Source organism: Schistocerca cancellata, chromosome 11, assembly GCF_023864275.1.
Source record: "Schistocerca cancellata isolate TAMUIC-IGC-003103 chromosome 11, iqSchCanc2.1, whole genome shotgun sequence".
NCBI classification, from domain to species: domain Eukaryota; kingdom Metazoa; phylum Arthropoda; class Insecta; order Orthoptera; family Acrididae; genus Schistocerca; species Schistocerca cancellata.
Genome location: NC_064636.1, coordinates 74,169,519 through 74,188,813, shown reverse-complemented (window position 1 = coordinate 74,188,813; position 19,295 = coordinate 74,169,519). Strand labels below are relative to the sequence as shown.

The window sequence follows — 19,295 nt, the reverse complement described above, 5'->3', positions numbered from 1 at the left end:
TGGCGTTATCAGTAGCAACACCGACCATCCTAGCGACTTCCGCTGACGGGACCAGCCGACAGTTCCTTTCCTTCCGCCACCAACGCTTGGCCTAGTTTCGTGCCGCCTTCCATCACTCCTTCGAAACAGTCGTATCGGATCTCTCGCGACAAATGCCACTTTATGCCACAGTTACACCGACCGATAGTAACACTTTTTTTTCCCCTGATATACCACTAAGAACGCTGGCGCCTGTAAATCGGAGTTAGTAAAGACGATTTTTTCTAAATTACTTCAACAAAGAAATGTTCCAAAATCAGATTTTTCTATTCTTCAATCCGAAATGAAGGGAAACTGAAATATAAAAGTTTCGTTTTAAGTCGTTGAGGATGTGTAGACTGGATGGTAGATACGAAACTACCAACATACCTAGGTGGCTCAAATGGCTCTGAGCACTATGGGAGTTAACATCTGAGGTGATCAGTCCCCTACAACTTAGATCAACTTAAACCTCGACATCGAAAGGGTACAAAAAAAAAAAAAAAAAAGGGCAGCTCGTTTTGTATTATGTAGTAGGGGAGAGAGTGAGGCAGATATGATACGCGAGTTGGGATGGAAGTCATTACAGCAAAGACGTTTTCCGTCGCGGCGAGATCTATTTACGAAATTTCAGTCACCAACTTTCTCTTCCGAATGCGAAAATATTATGTTGAGCCCAACCTACATAGGTAGGAATGATCATCAAAATAAAATAAGAGAAATCAGAGCTCGAACAGAAAGGTTTAGGTGTTCGTTTTTCCCGCGCGCTGTTCGGGAGTGGAATGGTAGAGAGATAGTATGATTGTGGTTCGACGAACCCTCTGCCAAGCACTTAAATGTGAATTGCAGAGTAGTCATGTAGATGTAGATGAAACATAACTAACCTAAGGACATCACACACATCCATACCCGAGGCAGGATTCGAAACTGCGACCGTAGCAGGAGCGCGGTTCCGGACTAAAGCGCCTAGAACAGCTCGGCCATCAGCGGCCGGCCATACTTACAAGGGAACCTCCCAACGCAATCACCTCAGATTTAGTTATAAGTTGGCACATTGGATAGGCCTCGAAAAACTGAACAAAGATTAATCGAGAAAACAGAAAGAAATTGTGTGGAACAGTGAAAAAATAAGCAAAATATACAAACTGGGTCGTCCATGCGTAAGATAGGCAATATTAAGAGGACTGTGAAGCGACGAGCGCCGTGGTTAGCGTGAACGGCTGCGGAACGAGAGGTCCTTAGTTCAAATCTTCCCTCGACTGAAAATTTTGCTTTCTTTATTTTCGCAAAGTTATGATCTGTCCGTTCGTTCATTGACGTATCTGTTCACTGTAATAAGTTTAGTGTCTGTGTTTTGCGACCGCACCGCAAAACCGTGCGATTGGTAGACGAAAGGACGTGCCTCTCCAACGGGAACCGAAAACATTTGATCACAAGGTCATAGGTCAACCGATTCCTCCACAGGAAAACACGTCTGATATATTCTATACGACACTTTTGACGGCATGTGCGTCACATGACAGGAATATGTTGTCGACCCACCTAGCTTGTACAGTTGTCGAATGGGTAAAAGGATTCTTCTATCTTGCCCGATTTAGGTTTTCTTGTGGATGTGATAATCACTCCCAAAAAAGTCATGAAAACATAAGAGTTTGTCACAAACTGCATCAAATGAATGCAACAGTTATCAGTCGCACAGTTTTCCCAGTGCTCTGTCAAAACACTTTTTTTACGTTTTCAAATGTTTCCGTGTGTAGACCGTCAAGCGAATCTGAACATGTCATGGAATTTTGGAGAGCGAAGTTGATTATGTGTGAGTGCCTGAACTTTGATAATTGTCTGAAAATAAAAAATTAAACTTTTCACTCGAGAGAACGCTTGAACCAAGGACCTCTCGTTCCGCAGCTGTTCACGCTAACCACGGGACCACGACGCTCGTAAGCTTACATTCTCCTTGATGTTGCATATCTTGCATATTTTCTCCATAATTCCACACAACATCTTCCTGTTTTCTCGATTGATCTGTGTTTAGTTTTTCAAGGCCTATCCACTGTGCCAACTTATAACTAAATCTGAGAGGGGTGCGATGGGGAGGTTACCTTGTTAGGTAACTAACAAGAGTAATGTGACTTACGAGGTCTGTTCAAAAAATTCCGAAACTTCATCCACAAAATTTTTTCCACGCTTACCTTTTACTTGTACATGGTGTCCTTATAAAAACTCCTGCACAATTGATATGCCGCTCCCAACGCCGTTTCCACTTGCGGGAACTGCCTTGCTACGCCTTTTGCTGGATTGCGCGAAATTCCGTCTACGAGTTTTATTTTATTTCCTTATGGTTTCAGACTTTTGTCCTTTCAACGGGGTTTTCAAATGTGAAAATAAAGTCGGCAGGGGCCATAGGACTCTCTTAAACATATTCTCATTGGCGCGATCCAAAAACTCTTCATATGTTGTTGTTGTGGTCTTCAGTCCTGAGACTGGTTTGATGCAGCTCTCCATGCTACTCTATTCTCTGCAAGCTTCATCTCCCAGTACCTACTGCAACCTACATCCTTCTGAATCTGCTTAGTGTATTCATGTCTTGGTCTACCTCTACGATTTTTACCCTCCACGCTGCCCTCCAGTAATAAATTGGTGACCCCTCGATGTCTCAGAACATGTCCTACAAATCGATCCCTTCTTCTAGTCACGGTGTGCCACAAACTCGTCTTCTCCCCAATTCTGTTCAATACCTCATTAGTTATGTGATCTACCCATCTAATCTTCAGCATTCTTCTGTAGCAGCACATTTCGAAAGCTTCTATTCTCTTCCTCTCTAGACTAGTTATCGTCCATGTCTCACTTCCATACAGGGCTACACTCCATACAAATACTTTCAGAAACGACTTCCTGACAAATCTATACTCGATGTTAACAAATTTCTCTTCTTCAGAAACGCTTTCCTTGCCATTGCCAGTCTACATTTTATATCCTCTCTACTTCGACCATCGTCAGTTATTTTCCTCCCCAAATAGCAAAACTCTTACTACTTTAAGCGTCTCATTTCTTAATCTAATTCCCTCAGCATCACCCGACTTAATTAGACTGCATTCCATTGTCCTAGTTTTGGTTTCCCCCCATGAACCATGGACCTTGCCGTTGGTGGGGAGGCTTGCGTGCCTCAGCGATACAGATGGCCGTACCGTAGGTGCAACCACAACGGAGGGGTATCTGTTGAGAGGCCAGACAAACATGTGGTTCCTGAAGAGGGGCAGCAGCCTTTTCAGTAGTTGCAGGGGCAACAGTCTGGATGATTGACTGATCTGGCCTTTTAACACTAACCAAAACGTCCTTGCTGTGCTGGTACTGCGAACGGCTGAAAGCAAGGGGAAACTACAGCCGTAATTTTTCCCGAGGACATGCAGCTCTACTGTATGATTAAATGATGATGGCGTCCTCTTGGGTAAAATATTCCGGAGATAAAATAGTCCCCCATTCGGATCTCCGGGCGGGGACTACTCAGGAGGACGTCGTTATCAGGAGAAAGAAAACTGGCGTTCTACGGATCGGAGCGTGGAATGTCAGATCCCTTAATTGGGCAGGTAGGTTAGAAAATTTAAAAAGGGAAATGGATAGGTTAAAGTTAGATATAGTGGGAATTAGTGTAGTTCGGTGGCAGGAGGAACAAGACTTTTGGTCAGGTGATTACAGGGTTATAAATACAAAATCAAATAGGGGTAATGCAGGAGTAGGTTTAATAATGAATAAAAAAATAGGAGTGCGGGTTAGCTACTACAAACGGCATAGTGAACGCATTATTGTGGCCAAGATAGACACAAAGCCCATGCCTAATACAGTAGTACAAGTTTATATGCAACTACCTCTGCAGATGATGAAGAAATAGATGAAATGTATGACGAGATAAAAGAAATTATTCAGGTAGTGAAGGGAGACGAAAATTTAATAGGGATGGGTGACTGGAATTCGTCAGTAGGAAAAGGGAGAGAAGGAAACATAGTAGGTGAATATGGATTGGGGGGAAGGAATGAAAGAGGAAGCCGCCTTGTAGAATTTTGCACAGAGCATAACTTAATCATAGCCAACACTTGGTTCAAGAATCATAAAAGAAGGTTGTATACCTGGAAGAATCCTGGAGATACTAAAAGGTATCAGATAGATTATACAATGGTAAGACAGAGATTTAGGAACCAGGTTTTAAATTGAAAGACATTTCCTGGGGCAGATGTGGATTCTGACCACAATCTATTGGTTATGAACTGCAGATTGAAACTGAAGAAACTGCAAAAAGGTGGGAATTCAAGGAGATGGGACCTGGATAAACTGAAAGAACCAAAGGTTGTATGTACAGAGTTTCAGGGAGAGCGTAAGGGAACAATTGACAGGAATGGGGGAAAGAAATACAGTAGAAGAAGAATGGGTAGCTCTGAGGGATGAAGTAGTGAAGGCAGCAGAGGATCAAGTAGGTAAAAAGACGAGGGCTACTAGAAATCCTTGGGTAACAGAAGAAATATTGAATTTAATTGATGAAAGGAGAAAATATAAAATGCAGTAAATGAAGCAGGCATAAAGGAATACAAACGTCTCAAAAATGAGATCGACAGGAAGTGCAAAATGGCTAAGCAGGCATGGCTAGAGGACAAATGTAAGGATGTAGAGGCTTGTCTCACTAGGGGTAAGATAGATACTTCCTACAGGAAAATTAAAGAGACCTTTGGAGAGAAGAGAACCTCTTGCATGAATATCAAGAGCTCAGATGGCAACCCAGTTCTAAGCAAAGAAGGGAAGGCAGAAAGGTGGAAGGAGTATATAGAGGGTTTATACAAGGGCGATGTACTTGAGGACAGTATTATGGAAATGGAAGAGGATGTAGATGAAGACGAAATGGGAGGTAAGATACTGCGTGAAGAGTTAGACAGAGCACTGAAAGACCTGAGTCAAAACAAGGCTCCGGGAGAAGACAACATTCCATTAGAACTACTGATGGCCTCGGGAGAGCCAGTCCTGACAAAACTCTACCATCTGGTGAGCACGATGTATGAGACAGGCGAAATACCCTCAGACTTCAAGAAGAATATAATAATTCTAATCCCAAAGAAAGCAGGTGTTGACAGATATGAAAATTACCGAAGTATCAGATTAATAAGTCACAGCTGCAAAATACTAGCGCGAATTCTTTACAGACGAATGGAAAAACTGGTAGAAGCCGACCTCGGGGAAGATCAGTTTTGATTCCGTAGAAATGTTGGAACACGTGAGGCAATACTGACCGTAAGACTTATCTTAGAAGAAAGATTAAGGAAAGGCAAACCTACGTTTCTAGCATTTGTAGACTTAGAGAAAGCTTTTGACAATGTTAACTGGAATACTCTCTTTCAATTTCTGAAGGTGGCTGGGGTAAAATACAGGGAGCGAAAGGCTACTTACAGTTTGTACAGAAACCAGATGGCAGTTGCAAGAGTCGAGGGGCATGAAAGGGAAGCAGTGGTTGGGAAAGGAGTAAGACAGGGTTGTAGCCTCTCCCCGATGTTATTCAATCTGTATATTGAGCAAGCAGTAAAGGAAACAAAAGAAAAATTCGGAGTAGGTATTAAAATTCATGGAGAAGAAGTAAAAACTTTGAGGTTCGCCGATGACATTGTAATTCTGTCAGAGACAGCAAAGGACTTGGAAGAGCAGTTGAACGGAATGGACTGTGTCTTGAAAGGAGGATATAAGATTAACATCAACAAAAGCAAAACGAGGATAATGGAATGTAGTCGAATTATGTCGGGTGATGCTGAGGGAATTAGATTAGGAAATGAGACACTTAAAGTAGTAAAGGAGTTTTGCTATTTAGGGAGCAAAATAACCGATGATGGTCGAAGTAGAGAGGATATAAAATGTTGACTGGCAATGGCAAGGAAAGCGTTTCTCAAGAAGAGGAATTTGTTAACATCGAGTATAGATTTAAGTGTCAGGAAGTCGTTTCTGAAAGTATTTGTATGGAGTGTAGCCATGTATGGAAGTGAAACATGGACGATAACTAGTTTGGACAAGAAGAGAATAGAAGCTTTCGAAATGTGGTGCTACAGAAGAATGCTGAAGATAAGGTGGGTAGATCACATAACTAATGAGGAGGTATTGAATAGGATTGGGGAGAAGAGGTTTGTGGTACAACTTGACTAGAAGAAGGGATCGGTTGGTAGGACATGTTTTGAGGCATCAAGGGATCACAAATTTAGCATTGGAGGGCAGTGTGGAGGGTAAAAATTGTAGAGGGAGACGAAGAGATGAATACACTAAGCAGATTCAGAAGGATGTAGGTTGCAGTAGATACTGGGAGATGAAGCTTGCACAGGATAGAGTAGCATGGAGAGCTGCATCAAACCAGTCTCAGGACTGAAGACCACAACAACAACAACAACAACAACAGTTTTGGTTTTGTTGATGTTCATCTTGTACCCTCCTTTCAAGACACTGTCCATTCCGTTCAACTGCTCTTCCAAGTCCTTTACTGTCTCCGACAGAATTACAATGTCATCGGCGAACCTTAAAGTTTTTATTTCTTCTCCATGGATTTTAATTCCTACTCCGAACTTTTCTTTTGTTTGCTTTATTGCTTGCTCAATATACAGATTCAATAACATCGGGGATAGGCTACAACCCTGTCTCACTCCCTTCCCAACCGCTGCTTCCCTCTCATGCCCCTCGACTCTTATAACTGCCATCTGGTTTCTGTACAAATTGTAAATAGCCTTTCGCTCCCTGTATTTTACCTGTGCCACCTTCAGAATTTGAAAGAGTATTCCAATCGACATGGTCAAAAGCTTTCTCTAAGTCTACAAATGCTAGAAACGTAGGTTTGCCTTCCCTTAATCTAGCTTCTAAGATAAGTCGTAGGGTCAGTATTGCCTCACGTGTTCGAACATTTCTACGGAATCCAAATGATCTTCCCCGAGAACGGCTTCTATCAGTTTTTCCATACGCCTGTAAAGAATTCGCGTTACTATTTTGCAGCAGTGACTTATTAAACTGATAGTTCGATAATTTTCACATCTGTCAACACCTGCTTTCTTTGGGATTGGAATTATTATATTCTTCTTGAAGTCTGAGGGTGTTTCGCCTGTCTCATACATCTTGCTCACGAGTTGGTAGAGGTTAGTTAGGACTGGCTCTCCCAAGGCCGTCAGTAGTTGTAATGGAATGTTGTCTACTCCGGGGGCCTTGTTTCAACTCAGGTCTTCCAGTGCTCTGTCAAACTCTTCACCCAGTATCGTATCTCCCATTTCATCTTCATCTACATCCTCTTCCATTTCCATTATTTTGTCCTCAAGTACATCTCCCTCGTATAGACCCTCTATATACTCCTTCCACCTTTCTGCTTTCCCTTCTTTGCTTAGAAGTGGGTTTCCATCTGAGCTCTTGATATTCATGCAAGTGGTTCTCTTTTCTCCAGAGGTCTCTTTAATTTTCCTGTAGGCTCTATCTATCATATTCCTGGTGAGATAAGCTTCTACATCCTTACATTTGTCCTCTAGCCATCCCTGCTTAGCCGTTTTGCACTTCCTGTCGATCTCATTATTGAGACGTTTGTATTCCTTTATGCCTGCTTCATTTACTGCATTTTTATATTTTCTCCTTTCATCAATTAAATTCAATATTTCTTCTGTTACCCAAGGATTTCTACTAGCCCTCGTTTTCTTACCTATTTGATCCTCTGCTGCCTTCACTATTTTATCCCTCAAAGTTACCTATTCTTCTTCTACTGTATTTCTTTCCCCCATTCCTGTCAGTTATTCCCTTATGCTCTCCCTGAAACTCTGTACATACAACCTCTGGTTCTTTCAGTTTATCCAGGTCCCATCTCCTGAAATTCCCACCTTTTTGCAGTTTCTTTAGCTTTAATCTACAGTTCATAACCAATTCACATATGGCCGTTTTTAAACAGTGTCAACCATTCGTAACATCAATTACGGCTTAAGCACTCATCACCGCAGGCTTCCAGCATCACTTGGTGTGTCTCTGTAAAGGTCTTCTCGAGTTTCACGCAAAATTTAATGCAGACTTGTTGCTCCTCTAGAGATTCGCAAACTGAGTGACAACGTTCTACTCGATACAGGACAGACATACAACAAACTTCCTGTAGTTACGCATCAAACACAGGCCTGTGCAATACTGCAAATTGCATTTCGCTCCAACTCATCATTGGTGCTATATTACGAATGTTCAGAATTTTTTGAACAGATCTCGTATGTGAGGAGATCAAAGAGAAGAACTGTAAAACCTGAAGTGCTACGTCTGATATGTCAGAAGAATGAAAAAATACGATATACGTATGTCTGTCTGTAGAAAACAGATTCGTATCGGGAAAACTAAGGAACTATTCTGTTATCACACAATTATACTGCTAAACACATCACCGCAAAAAATGATACAAATTAGAAGATACTTTATTAAGAACGTTTAAAGTCCCTAATTGCTGACTGGTTACAAGTGTCGACAAGAAAGTTTTTACGGACGGATTCTTGCAATGTAAAAACAGCAACCAGCCACTGTTAATAATGCTGCTTGTTCCCAGAAATAGAACTGTTATCGGTACAGGTATCGAACCGATAGGTCTATCTTCAGACTTCTCTTACACTGCTGCTCTTTACAGTAGTTGCCTGCTTTTGGACGAACGGACAACTGATATAAAAAACAGATACAACATAAACGAGAACAGATGTCTGAAGATAAACCAGACAGTTTGTAACCTCCCCACAAAATAAAAATAAATAATATGGATAATGATTCTGATTTAATGTAACCTCAAAACAAAATTCTTTCACAGTGTAACCTCCCCACAAAATTCATTTACATTTAATCTACCCACAAAATTCTTTCTGATTTAATCTAAGCTCAAAATTCATTCAGATTTAGCGTATCCTCACAACAGAAAAATTCCTAGAACTCTCAACAGTAAATATCATAATTATGTCGTTCACATTCAATGTAACGTCCCAATAAAAAAATAAATTCAGTAACCTGGTAATAAAACAATGTAAGTAACCTCTCAAATTGTCGCTCACTTATGACTTTTCAATAATTCACTGTGAATTTAACCTGGCAAATTTTGAACGACAGCGGTGCTGCGTCATGGCCCTGAAAGATCATTCCGAATAAAAAAAAGGAAAAATTCTTGCCTCAATGAAGTCGCCGGATATATCTGCTCTTAAAATAAATTTTTCCGGCACAGCTCTGTGCAATGCTGGCCGACCTATCTGCCATTTATGAAAGGGAGCAACTGATTTTTCTATTGCAATAATCGGGATGATCATGGATGGGAGAGATTAGAAAATTCTTTAAATTGACATGAATGGTTGTTAAGACTTACTTTTTATGAGCAAGATTATTATTACGAGAGTTTTAAAACATTTACATGCGACTTGAGATAACATTACTAGATATGCGCGAGGCTGCTTTTTACCTTGTACAATAATACTCAGGCTGCGGCATCGCTGCACCGCGACCGGGCCAGCCAACACGATACACCAGACCAGACTAGAGCAGACTCCAGACCAGACTAGCAACAACTTACTGCTACAGCTACACAGTTCCTACTGCAGTCAACACTGCTCTCTGGTCTGAGACCTTGCATATCGCTGGCAGCGCATGCGCAATACATCGAAATTACATCTGCTCGGACCTCTTACAAGTTCGGAACCATTACAGACTATTTCTGTGAATGAACAGCAATATGAAGAGAGATTGCCTGCTGTTCCTTGCGAAAATCAACTTTTATTTTGTTTAGAGCCACGGCTAAAAATGTCAGTTTTCGGCAAAACAGCCGTAAGAAACTGTTCCGAGAGCCATTAATACTGAAGCACTACGTTTTTATTCTACTAATGCAAGTACAGGAACACAGTATCAAGTTTTTACCTAGCAGTGCTGTATTCAACACAAACCACTGCTCAAAACTTGTAAATTTTGGAAAGCTAGACGTAAGCATAACTCGACACAAAGACTATGTGCCTCTTACTAACTGATGTTTCAAAGACACTCTGCATCTGGATCGAGCCTACGGAGACGGAACAGCACCGAAAACACAATTAACACGCGTTTTAAGAAAAACTGACTCTCAGAACGTTGTCCATGCCATTCTCCAGCTGCAATAGTCATCTTGTTTCCGAATTACTGTCTTAGGCCTACTTTGCAGCACAGCATTTAATGCCTCTACCGCGCGAATTGTATATTTCGCTATGTTTAAGCTAATGCAAAATTCTAGGCCAAAATATGGCCCCTTTGAGCATGTAAATTACTTCAACCCAAAATTATAGAATGGTTCAGTCACACACCTGTTTTGTGGTTTCCCGATTAAATATTTCCAGTTCAAGTTAGCAAAATAATAATTTAGAACTGTTGCCGGATGATGGACAAAGGGAGACAAGAGGGGAACATTACTATTCTCACAAACACAGGCCAACGATGGAAATTTTTTTTGCTGAAAATACCTTATTCCTATGTTTTTTAGGGTGGGAAATCCAAATATGATACTTAAAAACCCACCAATTCTTCAGATTTTACAGTTAAATTTATTAAATTAAGCGATTTTTAAAGAATTTAACAGCTTTTATTTAGTTAAAATAATTTAAAAAGGAGGTGTAATGAATGTACTCGTAGATGACGTTGGCATCACTGGTGCAGAAAGAACTGGCCAGTGAGGGAGTCTGTAAAACCTGGTGAGAACAACATTCTACGCAAAAACCTCGTAGATCCGAAAAACGTACTCCTACCACCTCTACATGTGAAGTTAGGCCTAATGAAACAGTTTGTAAAGGATTTGCCTAAAGATAGACCATGTTTTAAGTATCTCTGCCGAAAGTTTCCCCACTTTTCAGAAGCTAAACTAAAAGCAGGCTTCTTCGTCGGAGCTGACATTAAAAAATTGATGTTTGATGTTAACTTTGAATCTACAATGACCTTAAATGAGAAAGAAGCATGGGTATCATTCAACCAAGTAGTTACAAAGTTCTTAGGACACGAAAAAATACCCAGAATATGTTTTTATTACAGCTCTAATGTTAAAGAAGTTTAAAACTTTCGGATGTTTAGTGAGCCTGAAAGTTCACTGTTTGAACCGTCACCTTGATTACTTCCCAGACAATATGGGAGATGTTAGTGGGGAGCAAGGAGAGCGTTTTCACCAGGATATTAAAGTGATGGAAAAAAGCTACCAAGGCCGCTGGAACACCAACATGATGGGGAACTACTGTTGGTCACTTCAACGACAAGTTCACCAAGCGACTCATCGTAGAAAAAGCTACACAAGAAGGTTCAATGAAAAGAGAGAAAGAAAACACAAACCCATTCCAGCTGACAAGAGAAACCTCTTGTAAGGCGTATCATTGTTTTAAGTAGCTTACTGTAAATACAGACCATGTTTATGTTTTAACACAGCGTTTCGTTAATTCCCCCGTTTACCGTACAGCATAGGATTTTTATACTATATAACAAAATGCATATTGCTCGAAAACTATTGGTGGTACAAAAAAACCAAGGCTAGATTTAGCTCATAAAAATATATAATGGTCAGCTACCAAAGTAAAACAAGTTTTTCAAAAACATTTTTCGTTGGCGTGTTTTTTTTCTTTATTTTAAAATCTGCCAAGACCTTCCGCGCTGCCAAGCAGTTCAGACTTTCGCGGAACGCAGTACCAGGATGAACGAAGGATGTGGTGGAGTCGACAACTGTCACGTAAGAGGCACGGAAACCGCAACCTGGAGTTATTTGCGAGCATCTAGACGAAACTGGCCTTATACACTCAGTCAGTCCTAAGAAAGGTTCAAATGTGTGTGAAATCTTACGGGACTTAACTGCTAAGTTCATCAGTCCCTAAGCTTACGCACACACGGCCCCCCCCCCCCCCACACACACACACACACACGGCACACACACACACACACGGCACACACACACGGCACACACACACGGCACACACACGGCCCACACACACGGCCCACACACGGCCCACACACACACACACACACACACACACACACACACACACACACACACACACACACACACACACACAGACACACACACACACACCCGCCGGGACCAGCCTCACAGTCCATGAATGCAGCGCCTTCAGTCAGTCCTAGTCTACTGTGTTCATGACGGGAATAAACCAGGATGTAAACATGATGCCATGTATTCTTCCGGATTTGGTTGAATTTCATTGCATTGCATTGCGTTTCACATGGAGCGGAAACGAAGCGGTGTCCACTACAATCAAGTACGATCATAAGGATACGTTTTACTCTGTGTTTCACGCACATAGTCTGAGCGATAATGCGGGACAACAGCCCTAACGGCGCATTGAGCTAGGACAGCCCTGCCCAACCAGCGGTCAAGCCTGAAATGACGTAAGCAGTTGCAGTTCTGCACGAGCAGAGAAACAATATAGCTTCGAGTGTCATTTAATTTTTAAAGAGAATGAAATAATATTCGGAGAAACTCCAGCACTACCCCACGCTTCATAGGCGAATAGACGGAATGCATATACTGCTCTCGCTCTCACCTAACATAGTATTCTAATTAGAAACGAGGGCGATTAAAATTCCTAATTTAAGCAGAGGGTGATTTTTCTGAGCGAGCTTTGTGTGATGCAAAAGCATACTGCAGGGATTTCACCGCACTGTTTAATACTGAAGCCACTGAAGGTATTAATTACATACAGTCAGTCGTCTGGTAATCTCTTAGCTCCTTCCTTATCCGAATTCGAGAAATACGTTTCAGCTCTGGAACTGTCACCTGCTACGTTGACAACGAGCCTAACAACAGAATTCACGAAGCCACCCAGGCGCAGCATTTTCTCCTCATTTTCATTACGTGCCGTTTTATATCCCGGCAGCGTTTGACTAGTCAGAAAGCTGCGTGCGTTAGTTCCAATGTGTCTGGCAACTTAACCCTTTCGTGAGCCGTGGGAAACATGCTTCCCACTACAATGAACTCGCTCCTAGTCCCGTGGGATTCACAGTTCCCACCTCTGTACGGTGCTACCACTAGTGAACAGTATAGGGTACTATTCCAATCTGAAGTTCCCGCCGTTTTTACTGTACCTACGCGCAGAGGCATTGTATAGCGAAGTGTTGCTCTGTAGTGGAACCTTTCAGTGCTGTCTGCGTGACATTTTGTGATTTTTTTCCTCAAAGCTATAGTATAAGGTAAATGCTTTTGATTTACCCAAATTTATGAAGGAAAACAAAATTGGAACGAGGAGAATTCGAGTTTGAAAGAAGAGGAGCCATTTCTGCAGTAAAATGGATGGCTAACCGTCCAGTCACTTTCCTGTCCTCAATTCATGAGCCATAAGAAACAGCCACAGAGAAAAGGAAAAAACAAGGATGGTACTAGTACAGAGATTTCTTGTCCTGAAGTTGTGGCAGAAGACAACAAAATAATAGGTGGTGTCGATAAGTTTGAGTAATTACGAGAAAGATATGCTATTGGCAGACGTTCTGTAAAATGGTGGCACAGAATATTTTATTTCCTGGTGGACGTTGCTGCAGTGAACAGTTTTATCCTGTGGAAAATTAGTAAAAGAGAAAGTGGACAGCATGATCAGCTCACATACAGGATCCATCTAGCCAGACAATTGATCGCTGGCTTCTCATCCCAAAAAAGGCGTGGACAGAAACCTGTTTTTCTGGCAAAAAGGGGTAAAGTACCTGAAGGTTTTCGTCATGTGGCTGCCCTAGGGGAGCATCAATCAATTTTAGGAGAAACCTACTGGACGTGCTGTCATTTTAGTACCAAAGCTGCGGAAAAGAGCACTCGATGTGTTTCTACATATTGTCAAATACCACTTTGCATAGACCCATGTTTCAGAAAATTTCGAGGCAAGTAATTGTGAACAATCATTGTAACAAGAGAAGTAAATTTATGAAATAAATATGACATATATTGAAAAAGTTGTTTTTGTCATTTAACTCCAAGGAAGGGCAGAGGGAAGAATACTTCCCACCTTGCTGTGTGACCTCACTTCCACAGTTCGTGCAAATTTGATATTCTGTATGATAAATATACCTATCTGTTAACTACTATCTGCTCTCCATTCACTAAAAAAAACTGCTCAATAATTTTGCCCACGAAAGGGTTAACAGTCTTGTCACTTCTCGGGCCAGATCCCACAACTTGGCTCCAGCTCAGTGCTGTTGGGTTCATATTGTAATGGTACAGTGGCAAATGTAAAAACGCAGAATTTGTATGCTGCGATCGATTCTGTGAAAATAATTGTTTTCCATATTTCTGTGAGACTTACCCACACCTGCGGTATGAAACAATGGACGTAGTCCAAATAAAGAGCATTTGATTTTTTATTTTTGCCTTCAAAACTTAAACCGTTACATTTTCTTAATCTAAGCAACCTTTATTCACAGTATTTAATAAAATATCGATAGTTACTATATAAATAGAATTTATATTTCAAATGAAAACCGTAATTTCGCGTGAAATATTTAATTACAAACAAGAAGACGGACATTATTCATAAAAAATGATGAATTTATATAATTACGAGATGTAGGTATTTCAAAGCGAAAAAAAAAGATAACCAAGGCGACATTTCACCAACAGCCCATGAACTGCACCATATTGCCAGTCTACTACGCTATCGATTCTGCTATACATCCTATGTGTATTTGTATCTCTACTGCATCAAATCCTCGGAAAACTGAAAAGCCGATTTTTTCTGTAAATTAATGAACATTAAGAACAACCTATTTCTCGGCGCTTTCTAGCCGTGTCCCATACGCGTGATCTACTATGGAGCAGGAAGCAACCTCAGCCATTCTCACGCTGCGTATTAAGAGCGCCACGATCAGAGCACAGCAGTACAGTTTTAAATAAAAGCTACACAGCTAAAGCGTGATGAAGGAAAACTTTGGTGGCTGTTAATCCATAAGAGTATCTTGAAGTTTCATTTATAATACGATATCTAATACATAAGTGGGACCTACTTACGAGAGCGTAACACCACCAGTGTACGTGTGCTATGGCTTCTGACCCATCATCGTGTTTGTTTGTGTTTGTTTACATCAGGTTTATTCTTGTGATGAGTGTTAAGCGAATCCATTTTGAACTGACGTTATGTATCTGGGCCAGGCCAGTGCTATGGAAGTTGATGGACCCATTTTGCCAAGTTGATTGTTACGAAGCGCAGGGCCTGTATATCATTTCCAGACCATAATCAGATTTCTAGTTCAGTCATCAATCGTTTGCGATTTTCAGTGAAGAACAGATCGTGGTGTTACTTTTAATTATTAACTGCTTCGTGAAGTTTGTGCCATTGATCATCCTTACCTCTGTACATTTAGTTTTATTTGCCGCGTAGCCATGCGTGTAACGGTGCAACTTTTTAACAAAATTGAGACGCCAATTTCAGGGTGTCTGGAGATATGCTGGCACAGCCTGTGCCCCCCCCCCCCCCCGCCTCTGTCGGCACTTTGCCCCCTCCCCCAACCATCCACACACCCACCCGTTCCCCTTAAAAGCTGTGTGATCGTCGCGCTGGTGAAAAACCATGGTAGCTAGACATACACTACTGGCCATTAAAATTGCTACACCACGAGGATGACGTGCTACAGACGCGAAATTTAACAGACAGGAAGAAGGTGGTGTGATCTGCAAATGATTAGCTTTTCAGAGCATTCACACAAGGTTGGCGCCGGTGGCGACACCTACAACGTGCTGACATGAGGAAAGTTTACAACAGATTTCTCATACACAAGCAGCAGTTGACCGGCGTTGCCTGGTGAAACGTCGTTGTGATGCCTCGTGTACGGAGGAGAAATGCGTGCCATCGCGTTTCCGACTTTGATAAAGGTCGGATTGTAGCCTATCGCGATTGTGGTTTATCGTATCGCGAAATTGCTGCTCGCGTTGGTCGAGATCCAACGACTGTTGGCAGAATATGGAATCGGTGGGTTCAGGAGGGTAATACGCAACGTCGTGCTGGATCCCAACGGCCTCGTATCACTAGCAGTCGAGATGACAGGCATCTTATCCGCATAGCTGTAACGGATCGTGCAGCCACGTCTCGATCCCTGAGTCAACAGATGGGGACGTTTGCAAGACAACAACCATCTGCCCGAACAGTTCGACGACGTTTGCAGCAGCACGGACTATCAGCTCGGAGACCGTGGCTGCGGTTACCATTGACGCTCCATCACAGACAGGAGCGCCTGCGATGGTGTACTCGACGACGAACCTGGGTGCACGAATGGCAAAACGTCATTTTTTCGGATGAATCCAGGTTCTGTTTACAGTATCATGATTGTGGCATCCGTGGCTGCCGACATCGCGGTGAACGCTCATTGGAAGCGTGTATTCGTCATCGCCCTACTGGCGAATCACCTGGCGTGATGGTATGGGGTGCCATTGGTTACACGTCTCGGGCACCACTTGTTCGCACTGACAGCAATTTGAACAGTGTACGTTACATTTCACATGTGTTACGATCTTTCATTCTATAACTGCGAAACCCTACATTTCAGCAGGATAATGCACGACCGCATGTTGCAGGTCCTGTACGGGCCTTTCTGGATACAGAAAACGTTCGACTGCTGCCCTGGCCAGCACATTCTCTTTATCTCTCGCCAACTGAAAACGTCTGGTCAATGGTGGCCGAGCAACTGGCTCATCACAATACGCCAGTCACTACTCTCGATGAACTGTGGTATCGTGTTGAAGCTTCATGGGCAGCTGTACCTGTACACGCCATCCAAGCTCTGTTTGACTCAATGCCCAGGCGTATCAAGGCCGTTATTACGGCCAGAGGTGGTTGTTCTGGATACTGATTTCTCAGGATCTGTGAGCCGAAATTGCGTGAAAATGTTATCACATGTCAGTTCTAGTATAATATATTTGTCCAATGAACACCCGTTTGTCATCTGCATTTCTTTTTGGTGTACCAATTTTACTGGCCAGTAGTGTGTAAGGTAGGCCATTCTGGCAGGGTCCGGGACCAATTTACGCACAGTTTCCTTCGCGCTGTGACGTCACCGGGCAGAGAGCATCGAGTACGGCAGCAGTGTGTTTATTAGTGGCGCGTTTTGCGAGCAGACCGAATTATCAATAGAAATACGAGTAATTGTGCAGTTGCAAACTAAAAATTACGGAACTAAGATTAGTGGTATGGTGTATCATCGTTTTTCGAAGAATTCCCTCCAAAGGGAAAGGATATCTCGGTGCAAGCGAGCTGACGAAATTGATGTTACTAATGCCCATATCTGCTCCTTTCATTTTCTTCCTGAGGATTACGAACGGGATTTGAAGAACGAACTCCTGGGGTTGCCGCAAACGAAGAAACTTGAAGCAGATGCAGTTCCACCTCAACATTTACCGAACTGGCACGGGAATTTACGTACAGCTGAAAATAGCAGTGAACCTGACAATGAGGTATCAAGCTGCTGTGTTACACTGATCAATTAGATAGAGGTACTAATTCGTTAAGTTTTATCTTCTCAAATGTGTTATTTTTTTAGTGAAAAAGTATCAGTGTAGTATTAATCAATCATGAACGGAAGAATTAACAGGCGTTTTTGTTCCTGTAGGATGTTCGTGAGCGAGCTCTACATTATCAGAAGAGTGATGTGCGCAAGAGAGCAATCGATACCTTGCTGTCTGTGTCCCCGAGGAAAAGGAAACTGGAGCGAGACGCAAATACAGTGCCGATTTGTGAACACACTGATTTGAAAGTGAAGGATAAAGAAATAAAAAGACTGAAATCAGAAATAGAAGTTCTTTATTAGAAAAATTCCGTGCTTGAAAGTAGCCTTAGAAAGTGTTAAGCAGCCCTGAAGAAAGCCAATACTGTCAGACGCGTCTTATTAAAGGAAACAAAGTCAAGTGGTACAGCGAAAGTAAGTGTCGTAAAGAAAAAAGTACAAAATATCTAAGTGTTTCACTCCAGGACAAATTCGCTGATTGTTGCAAGGCAACAGACGTGTTAAATGGTATGCTCGGGATATTGACAGTGCCCTAACTCTAAAAGCTCTTTCTCGAAAAGCTTGTATTTGAGGAAGCGAAATATTCCTTTGACATGTCGAGCAACACTTCAAAAATGGGCTACGAATTTTAAGTGTAATCCAGGTATTTCAGAAGTTTTGTCAGTTTTGAAAGCAAAGAGTCGTACATTTACTCCGCTACAGATGAAAACTGTTTCGATGAAATTAACATTGATGGTAGAACCTGGTATTATGCTTCGGAGGACAGGATTTTAGGACCTCACACAAATGTTCTAGTTGCAATGATTCGTGGTTTGTGTTGATCTTGGAAGCAGCCGATTTATTACAATTTTGGTGTGGCAATGAACTGTGGCCTGCTACTAGATATAATATTAAAAACTGAAAATTCGGTGCTACACGTTGTCGCTGTAACGTGTGGTATGGGTGCAAAAAAACTCTGAAGTGTGGAATGAACTTTGTCAATATCTTAACAACCTTTTTCAAAAATCCAGCGCACAATGAAAGGAAAATCTGAGTTTTTTTTACGATGTGCCACATTTATTGCAATTCCTTAGGAACCACTTTTTAGATGAAGGGTTCTCTCTTGCTGATGGAACTTTGATAACAAAGAATATAATTGAGAATTTGTTCGGCAGCCAGAAAGGCGATCTGAATGTAGTACATCACATTTCAGAAGCGCACATCTGTGTTACAGGGCGTGCTCGACAAAATCTTAGGATGGCAGCCCGCTTATTTTCACGTCGCACGGCTAAAGCTCTTTTGTATGTTTTGGGAAAAGAACGGGAAAACATGTTCTGTGATTTAGTAAACGACGTTTTCGACGTTTTAAATTCTAGAACTCCCACTGAGGATGTCCCGCCTTTACGTTGCTGATTTGGTCTGAATTTTAAAAGTCAAGGTAACACTTTAAAAAAGATTTCGCGATGTTTGCCATGACATGCGCTGTGGAAACGAAGGGTTTGTTGCCGTTTCAGAAGGGGTTTGTAGTCTATCAAATCCCTTCTAGGATTACTCGAAGAGGTAAAGAAAGATAACGTGAAGTTTATCTTAACATCACGTCTGATTTTTTTTTTTTTTTTTTGTGGTTTTAGGGCGCACAACTTCAATGGTCATTAGCGCCCTGACTACTCTAAAAATGCACCGCGAGGCACAAGTTGACAACAACTAAAAGGGAAAACACGCTAAAAGAGACTGACAGGCATAGGATTAAAAAACAACATCAAATGTCCTTAGCGAGGTTTGTCAAATTGATAAAACAAAGAACACGAGCAGCTGCTCGTGGG

At 41.8% G+C, this 19,295-nt stretch overlaps 1 protein-coding gene across 1 annotated transcript in view; it reads right to left on the bottom strand.

Annotated features, from left to right (window-relative positions):
- Nucleotides 1-19,295, bottom strand: part of LOC126108551 (plexin domain-containing protein 1) — a 460,969-nt gene that overhangs the window by 358,249 nt on the left and 83,425 nt on the right. The window lies entirely within an intron of this gene.